Source organism: Oncorhynchus mykiss, chromosome 13 (genome assembly GCF_057628025.1).
Source record: "Oncorhynchus mykiss isolate SJ-2025 chromosome 13, ASM5762802v1, whole genome shotgun sequence".
NCBI classification, from domain to species: domain Eukaryota; kingdom Metazoa; phylum Chordata; class Actinopteri; order Salmoniformes; family Salmonidae; genus Oncorhynchus; species Oncorhynchus mykiss.
In genome coordinates, this window is record NC_143034.1 from 43989701 (window position 1) to 43998800 (window position 9100).

Consider the following 9100-nt stretch of genomic DNA (forward strand, 5'->3'; position numbering starts at 1 on the left):
TGTATGAATATTTAATAATCTAAACCAGTTATTTTATATACAGTACCAGTCAAAAGTTTGGACACCCCTACTCATTCAAGGGTTTTTCTTTATTTTGACTATTTTCTAATTTTTTTTTATAAATAGTGAAGACATCAAAACTATGAAATAACACATATGGACTCATGTAGTAACCAAAAAAGTGTTTAACAAATCAAAATAGATTTTAGATTCTTCAAAGTAGCCACCCTTTGCCTTGATGACAGCTTTGACACTATTGGCACTCTCTCAGTCAGCTTCATGATAGTCACCTGGAATGCATTTCAATTAACAGATGTACCTTGTTAAAAGTGAATGCGTTTGAGCCAATCAGTTGTGACAACGTAGGGGTGGTATACGGAAGATATCCCTAATTGGTAAAATACCAAGTCCATATTATGGAAAGAACAGCTCAAATAATCAAAGGGAAACAACAGTCCATCATTACTTTAGGACATGAAGGTCAGTCAATCTGGAAAATTTGTGCAGTTGCAAAAACCATCAAGTGCTATGATGAAACTGGTTCTCATGAGGACCACCACAGGAAAGGAAGACCCAGAGTTACCTCTGCTGCAGAGGACAAGTTCATTCGAGTTAACAGCCTCGGAAATTGCAGCCCAAATAAAGGCTTCACAGAGTTCAAGTAACACACATCTCAACATCAACTGTTCAGAGGAGAGTGAATCAGGCCTTCATGGTCAAATTGCTGCAAAGAAACCACTACTAAAGAACACCAATAATAAGAAGAGACTTGTTTGGGCCAAGAAGTACAAGCAATGGATATTAGACCGGTGGAAATCTGTCCTTTGGTCTGATGAGTCCAAATTTGAGATTTTTGGTTCAACTGCTGTGTCTTTGTGAGACGCAGAGTAGGTGAACAAATTATTTATCTAGAATTCAAGGCACACTTAACCAGCATGTCTACCACAGCATTCTGCAGCAATACGCTATCCCATCTGGTTTGCACTTAGTGGGACTATCATTTGTTTTTCAACAGGACAATGACCCAACACACCTCTAGGCTGTGTAAGGGCTATTTGACCAAGATTTTTTTTTTCACCTTCATTTAACCAGGTTGGCTAGTTGAGAACAAGTTCTCATTTGCAACTGAGACCTGGCCAAGATAAAGCATAGCAGTGTGAACAGACAACAACACAGAGTTACACATGGAGCAAACAATAAACAAGTCAATAACATAGTAGAAAAAAAAGAATCTATATACATTGTGTGTAAAAGGCATGAGGAGGTAGGCAATAAATAGGCCATAGGAGTGAATAATTACAATTTAGCAGATTAACACGGGAGTGATAAATGATCAGATGAACATGTGCAGGTAGAGATACTGGTGTGCAAAAGAGCAGAAAAGTAAATAAAATAAAAACAATCGGGTTGAGGTAGGTAAATTGGGTGGGCTATATACCGATGGACTATGTACAGCTGCAGCGATCGGTTAGCTGCTCAGATAGCAGATGTTTAAAGTTGGTGAGGGAGATAAAAGTCTCCAACTGCAGAGATTTTTGCAATTCGTTCCAGTCGCAGGCAGCAGAGAACTGGAAGGAAAGGCAGACAAATTAGGTTTTGGCTTTAGGGATGATCAGTGAGATACACCTGCTGGAGCGTGTGCTACGGGGGGGTGTTGCCATCGTGACCAGTGAACTGTGGTAAGGCAGCGCTTTACCTAGCATAGACTTGTAGATGACCTGGAGCCAGTGGGTCTGGCGACGAACATGTAGCCACAAGGCCAGCCGACTAGAGCATACAGTTCGCAGTGGTGGGTGGTATAAGGTGCTTTAGTGACAAAACGGATGGCACTGTGATAAACTGCATCCAGTTTGCTGAGTAGAGTATTGGAAGCTATTTTGAAGATGACATCGCCGAAGTTGAGGATCGGTAGGATAGTCAGTTTTACTAGGGTAAGTTTTGCGGCGTGAGTGAAGGAGAGTGATGGAGCACTACATAAGATAAATTGTAATAGTGAAAAAAATAGATACTGTATATATATATATATATACACTGCTCAAAAACATAAAGGGAACACTAAAATAACACATCCTAGATCTGAATGAATGAAATACATAGTTGAATGTGCTGACAACAAAATCACACAAAAATTATCAATGGAAATCAAATTTATCAACCCATGGAGGTCTGGATTTTGAGTCACACTCAAAATTAAAGTGGAAAACCACACTACAGGCTGATTCAACTTTGATGTAATGTCCTTAAAACAAGTCAAAATGAGGCTCAGTAGTGTGTGTGGCCTCCACGTGCCTGTATGACCTCCCTAATACGCCTGGGCATGCTCCTGATGAGGTGGCGGATGGTCTCCTGAGGGATCTCCTCCCAGACCTGGACTAAAGCATCCGCCAACTCCTGGACAGTCTGTGGTGCAACGTGGCGTTGGTGGATGGAGCGAGACATGATGTCCCAGATGTGCTCAATTGGATTCAGGTCTGGGGAACGGGCGGGCCAGTCCATAGCATCAATGCCTTCCTCTTGCAGGAACTGCTGACACACTCCAGCCACATGAGGTCTAGCATTGTCTTGCATTAGGAGGAACCCAGGGCCAACCGCACCAGCATATGGTCTCACAAGGGGTCTGAGGATCTCATCTCGGTACCTAATGGCAGTCAGGCTACCTCTGGCGAGCACATGAAGGGCTGTGCGGCCCCCCAAAGAAATCTCACCCCACACCATGACTGACCCACCGCCAAACCGGTCATGCTGGAGGATGTTGCAGGCAGCAGAACGTTCTCCACGGTGTCTCCAGACTCTGTCACACCTGTCACATGTGCTCAGTGTGAACCTGCTTTCATCTGTGGCGAATTTGCCAATCTTGGTGTTCTCTGGCAAATGCCAAACGTCCTGCACGGTGTTGGGCTGTAAGCACAACCCCCACCTGTGGACGTCAGGCCCTCATACCACCCTCATGGAGTCTGTTTCTGACCGTTTGAGCAGACACATGCACATTTGTGGCCTGCTGGAGGTCATTTTGCAGGGCTCTGGCAGTGCTCCTCCTGCTCCTCCTTGCACAAAGGCGGAGGTAGCGGTCCTGCTGCTGGGTTATTGCCCTCCTACGGCCTCCTCCACGTCTCCTGATGTACTGACCTGTCTCCTGGTAGCGCTTCCATGCTCTGGACACTACGCTGACAGACACAGCAAACCTTCTTGCCACAGCTCGCATTGATGTGCCATCCTGGATGAGCTGCACTACCTGAGCCACTTGTGTGGGTTGTAGACTCCGTCTCATGCTACCACTAGAGTGAAAGCACCGCCAGCATTCAAAAGTGACCAAAACATCAGCCAGGAAGCATAGGAACTGAGAAGTGGTCACCACCGTGAGAACCACTCCTTTATTGGGGGTGTCTTGCTAATTGCCTATAATTTCCACCTGTTGTCTATTCCATTTGCACAACAGCATGTGAAATTTATTGTCAATCAGTGTTGCTTCCTAAGTGTACAGTTTGATTTCACAGAAGTGTGATTGACTTGGAGTTACATTGTGTTGTTTAAGTGTTCCCTTTATTTTTTGAGCAGTGTATATACAGTGGGGCAAAAAATTATTTAGTCAGCCACCAATTGTGCAAGTTCTCCCACTTAAAAAGATGAGAGGCCTGTAATTTTCATCATAGGTACACTTCAACTATGACAGACAAAATTAGAAAAAAAATCCAGAAAATCACATTTGTAGGATTTTTTATGAATTTGCAAATTATGGTGGAAAATAAGTATTTGGTCAATAACAAAAGTTTATCTCAATACTTTGTTACATACCCTTTGTTGGCAATGACAGAGGTCAAACGTTTTCTGTAAGTTCACAAGGTTTTCACACACTGGTGCTGGTATTTTGGCCCATTCCTCCATGCAGATCTCCTCTAGAGCAGTGATGTTTTGGGGCTGTTGCTAGGCAACACGGACTTTCAACTCCCTCCAAAGATTTTCTATGGGGTTGAGATCTGGAGACTGGCTAGGCCACCCAGGACCTTGAAATGCGTCTTACGAAGCCACTCCTTCGTTTGGGATCATTGTCATGCTGAAAGACCCAGCCACGTTTCGTCTTCAATGCCCTTGCTGATGGAAGGAGGTTTTCACTCAAAATCTCACGATACATGGCCCCATTCATTCTTTACACGGATCGGTCATCCTGGTCCCTTTGCAGAAAAAAATCCCCAAAGCATGATGTTTCCACCCCCATGCTTCACAGTAGGTATGGTGTTCTTTGGATGCAACTCAGCATTCTTTGTCATCCACGACGAGTTGAGTTTTTACCAAAAAGTTATATTTTGGTTTCATCTGACCATATGACATTCTCCCAATCTTCTTCTGGATCATCCAAATGCTCTCTAGCAAACTTCAGACGGGCCTGGACATGTACTGGCTTAAGCAGGGGGACACGTCTGGCACTGCAGGATTTGAGTCCCTGGCGGCGTAGTGTGTTACTGATGGTAGGCTTTGTTACTTTGGTCCCAGCTCTCTGCAGGTCATTCACTAGGTCTGCCCGTGTGGTTCTGGGATTTTTGCTCACCATTCTTGTGATCATTTTGACCCCACGGGGTGAGATCTTGCGTGGAGCCCCAGATCGAGGGAGATTATCAGTGGTCTTGTATGTCTTCCATTTCCTAATAATTGCTCCCACAGTTGATTTCTTCAAACCAAGCTGCTTACCTATTGCAGATTCAGTCTTCCCAGCCTGGTGCAGGTCTACAATTTTGTTTCTGGTGTCCTTTGAAAGCTCTTTGGTCTTGGCCATAGTGGAGTTTGGAGTGTGACTGTTTGAGGTTGTGGACAGGTGTCTTTTATACTGATAACAAGTTCAAACAGGTGCCATTAATACAGGTAACGAGTGGAGGACAGAGGAGCCTCTTAAAGAAGAAGTTACAGGTCGGTGAGAGCCAGAAATCTTGCTTATTTGTAGGTGACCAAATACTTATTTTCCACCATAATTTGCAAATAAATTCATAAAAAATCCTACAATGTGATTTTCTGGATTTTCTTTCCTCATTTTGTCTGTCATAGTTGAAGTGTACCTATGATGAAAATTACAGGCCTCTCATCTTTTTAAGTGGGAGAACTTGCACAATTGGTGGCTGACTAAATACTTTTTTGCCCCACTGTAATTGTAATGTGTAAAAATGTGCTAGCAACAAATATATAACACACACACAGTGTATTCAGAAAGTATACAAGACCCCTTGACTTTTTCCACATTTTGTTATGTTACAGCCTTATTCTAAAATATTGTTTTAATCCCACAATCTGCACACAATACCACATAATGACAAAGCAAAAACAAGTTTAGACATTTTTGCAATACCAAACCCCCCCAGAATTACCATATTTACATAAGTAAAGGCACACACCTGTCTATATAATGTCCCACAGTTAACAGTGCATGTCAGAGCAAAAACCAAGCCATGATGCTGCAGACATTTTTTGGTACCCTCCCACAGAGCTGTGCCTCGACACAATCCTGTCTTGATGATCTACGGGCAATTCCTTCGACCTCACGGCTTGGGTTTTTTCTGACATGCACTGTCAACTGTGGGACCTTATATAGACAGGTGTGTGTCTTTCCAAATCATGTCCAATCAATTTAATTTACCACAAGGGGACGCCAATCAAGTTGTAGAACTGTCTCAAGGATGATCAATGGAAACAGGATGCACCTGAGCTCAATTTCGAAAGGGTCTAAATACTTGTAAATGTAAATATGGTATTTTTTTATATATTTTTTATTCTCATTTTTAATAAATTTTCTATAATTTCTAAAAACCTGTTTTCGCTTTGTCATTATGGGGTATTGTGTGTAGATTGAAGAGGGAAAACATGTATTTAATCCATTTTAGAATAAGACTGTAACGTAACACAATGGAAAAAGTCAAGGGGTCTGAATACTTTCCGAATGCACTGTAAGCTAATTTGCGGTTTGTGAGTAGCCTAGTTATATCAATTGTTTATTTATCAATTGCTTCCTGCGAATTCACGACAGAAAAAAAAACCCAATTTTGCTCCAGTAAAATGGATCATATCTTTTGAACGGTTTGGGCTAGGGATACACGGTTTTCAGTAACGTAATGGTGAAACCATGACAGTCACGAAGCTGTGCTCAGTTTTCCTCTATGGCATACTACTTAGTGTGTAAGTGATGCACCGTTATGGGAACCAATTTCAGACATACAGCCTGAAATTGTGCAATTCTTAGACCATCAAAAGGTTTCGGGCTGGATCAAATACATTTGGGGCTGTATCCCTGGAAGCCCAGGCCTAATGATGCCATTGTCCACAATAAAGCTCCACATCCAATTAAACACCCATGAGTTTCATTGTAAATGTAGGGGCTATCAGACAGACAATAATGGGTCAATTACTTAAAATGTATGGCTTTACATTTGAATAATTGGGAATGTTTTATTCTGAATTGCAACCTCATATGATGACCTATATGTTATGGCCAAATTTGGGCCACTTGGTATAACATACAAGGAGATATTTTCTGTGTGCAGAATAATGTGAATCAGGAAGAATACAGATATACAGTCTTGCGTTGCCAGGATGAGTAATGTGTTGTGTCTTCCCACTGGGCACACACTGGTTGAATCAATGTTGTTTCCAAGTCATTTCAATGAAATTACCTTAAACCAAAGTGGAATAGACATTGACTTGACGTCTGTGCCCAGTGGGTTAATTCACATGGCTACTGGAACAATCAATGTGAGAAAGACAGCAATCAATGTATCCCATACCTGTGATCAGGTCATAATGAGTAGGCTATACCAGGCTCATGTGTAGGGTTTCACTGTGCACGGTCTCGTAGCTGTGTAGGGTCTCGCAGCTGTACTCGCATAGCCAGAGTGCCAGTCTTTTTCTGCTCTGTCGTTGTCATGATGAATAAGACAAAAACAGAATTACACCCAGGCTAGTACTCATGCATAGGTCAGACATTTCCACTAGAACACACCCCTCCCTTAAGTAAATAGTGCCCAAATTACATGTCAGGAAGCTGCAGACACTATTTTGGAGTGACCAGCAGAAACATGGGTCTTCAAATATTGCTAGGTGACCCTGCCATATGGGTTCAAATCAAATGCCATTTGTCAAATGTTTCGTAAACAACAGGCATAGTCTAACAGTGAAATGCTTACTTACGGGCCTTTCCCAACAATGCAGAGAGAAAATAGAGAAATAATTTAAAAATAATAACATGGGGAATAAATACACGAGTAAAGATAACTTGGCTATATACCAGTGGTGTAAAGTGCTTAAGTAAAAATACTTTAAAGTACTACTTAAGTAGTTTTTTGGGGTATCTGTACTTTACTATTGATATTTTTGAACATTCCTGAAGAAAATAATGTACTTTTTACTCCATACATTTTCCCTGACACCCCAAAATACTTGTTACATTTTGAATGCTTAGCAGGACAGGAAAATGGTTGAATTAACGCACTTAAAGTGAAAATCCCTGGTAATCCCTACTGCTTCTGATCTGGCAGAATCACTAAAAACAAATGCTTTGTTGTTTTTTGTTTGTTTGTTTTTTAAAAAGGGCCACACTTCAACACTCAGACATAATTATTAACTATACCTTTACATTTGGTACTCAAGTATATTTATAACCAAATACTTTTTTACTTTTACTCATGTAGGATTTTACTGGGTGACATTTTCTATTTTTGGTATCTGTACTTCTAGACAAGTATGACAATTGGGTACTTTTTCCACCACTGCTATTTACACAGGGTATCAGTACCGAGTCGATGTGCAAGGGTACAAGGTAATTGGGGTAGATATGTACATATAGGTAGGGATAATGTGACTGGGCAACAGGATAGATAATTGTCACGTTCTGACCTTAGTTCTTTTGTTATGTCTTTGTTTTAGTATGGTCAGGGCGTGAGTTGGGTGGGTTGTCTATGTTTCTTTTTCTATGTGGTGTTTTTGTGTTTGGCCTGGTATGGTTCTCAATCAGAGGAAGGTGTCGTTAGTTGTTTCTGATTGAGAATCATACTTAGGTAGCCTTTTCCCATCTGTGTGGGGTGGGTGATTCTTTTCTGTTCAGTGTTTTTTCAGCACCATACAGGACAGTTCGTTTGTTGTTTTATTTGTTTTGTTCAGTGTTCAATTACTTTATTAAAAAAATATGAACACTTACCACGCTGCGCATTGGTCCTCACCTTCTTCCACCGACGACCGTGACAATAATAAAAAGTACCAGCAGGATAAATGCAGATAGTCCTGATAGCTATTGGTTAACTATTTAGTAGTTTTATGGCTTGGGGGTAGAAGTTGTTCAGGGTCCTATTGGTTCCAGACTATCGCACCTCTTGCCGTGCGATAGTAGAGAGAACAGTCTATTCCTAAGATAAAAACTGTAATATATACTTTTTGAAATTATTTTTGAAGTTCTAGCATTAGTGTAGCTTTGGGCATTTGCTTGTGTATTCATCCAGCAAGGCCAAAGGTAATCTTCTCTACAGTGGTAAGTTTTCCTCTGTCTGGCTAAAGCTGGTTATATAGGCCTATAGGTTTGCCGGTTCTTTGCTGCATCGGGCACTTCCTTATTACTTCACTACTCTGTTGCAAACTAAATGGAAAGTTTTGGCCACTGGGTGTTGAGCCATGCAACTCAGAAGGGTCAACACTGCAAATATTGACTCTTTGCATCAACTTCATGTCATTGTCAAAAATGCCTTTGACAATTATAAAATGCTTGTGATTATACTTCAGTATTCCATAGTAACATCTGACAAAAATATCTAAAGACACTGAAGCAGCAAACTTTGTGGAAATTAATATTTGTGTCATTCTCAAAACTTTTGGCCACGACTGTATATAGTGTATGTCTGTACTAGCATGGACATTTTGGTAATTATATGAAATGCAATATATTTCTGAATGATTACCCTGTGTATCCTATAAATCAATTCATAAAGAAATAAGGCAAAGATTGGGAGAGGGGTCTGAAAAAGTTGAAGACTTTAAGTATCCCTTTGAGAACAGTCAAGAATTAAGCAGTGGATGGTCTATCATCCTAGACACAGTAGATCATGCCAGCATCACTTTTTCAAGACCTCTGCAATCC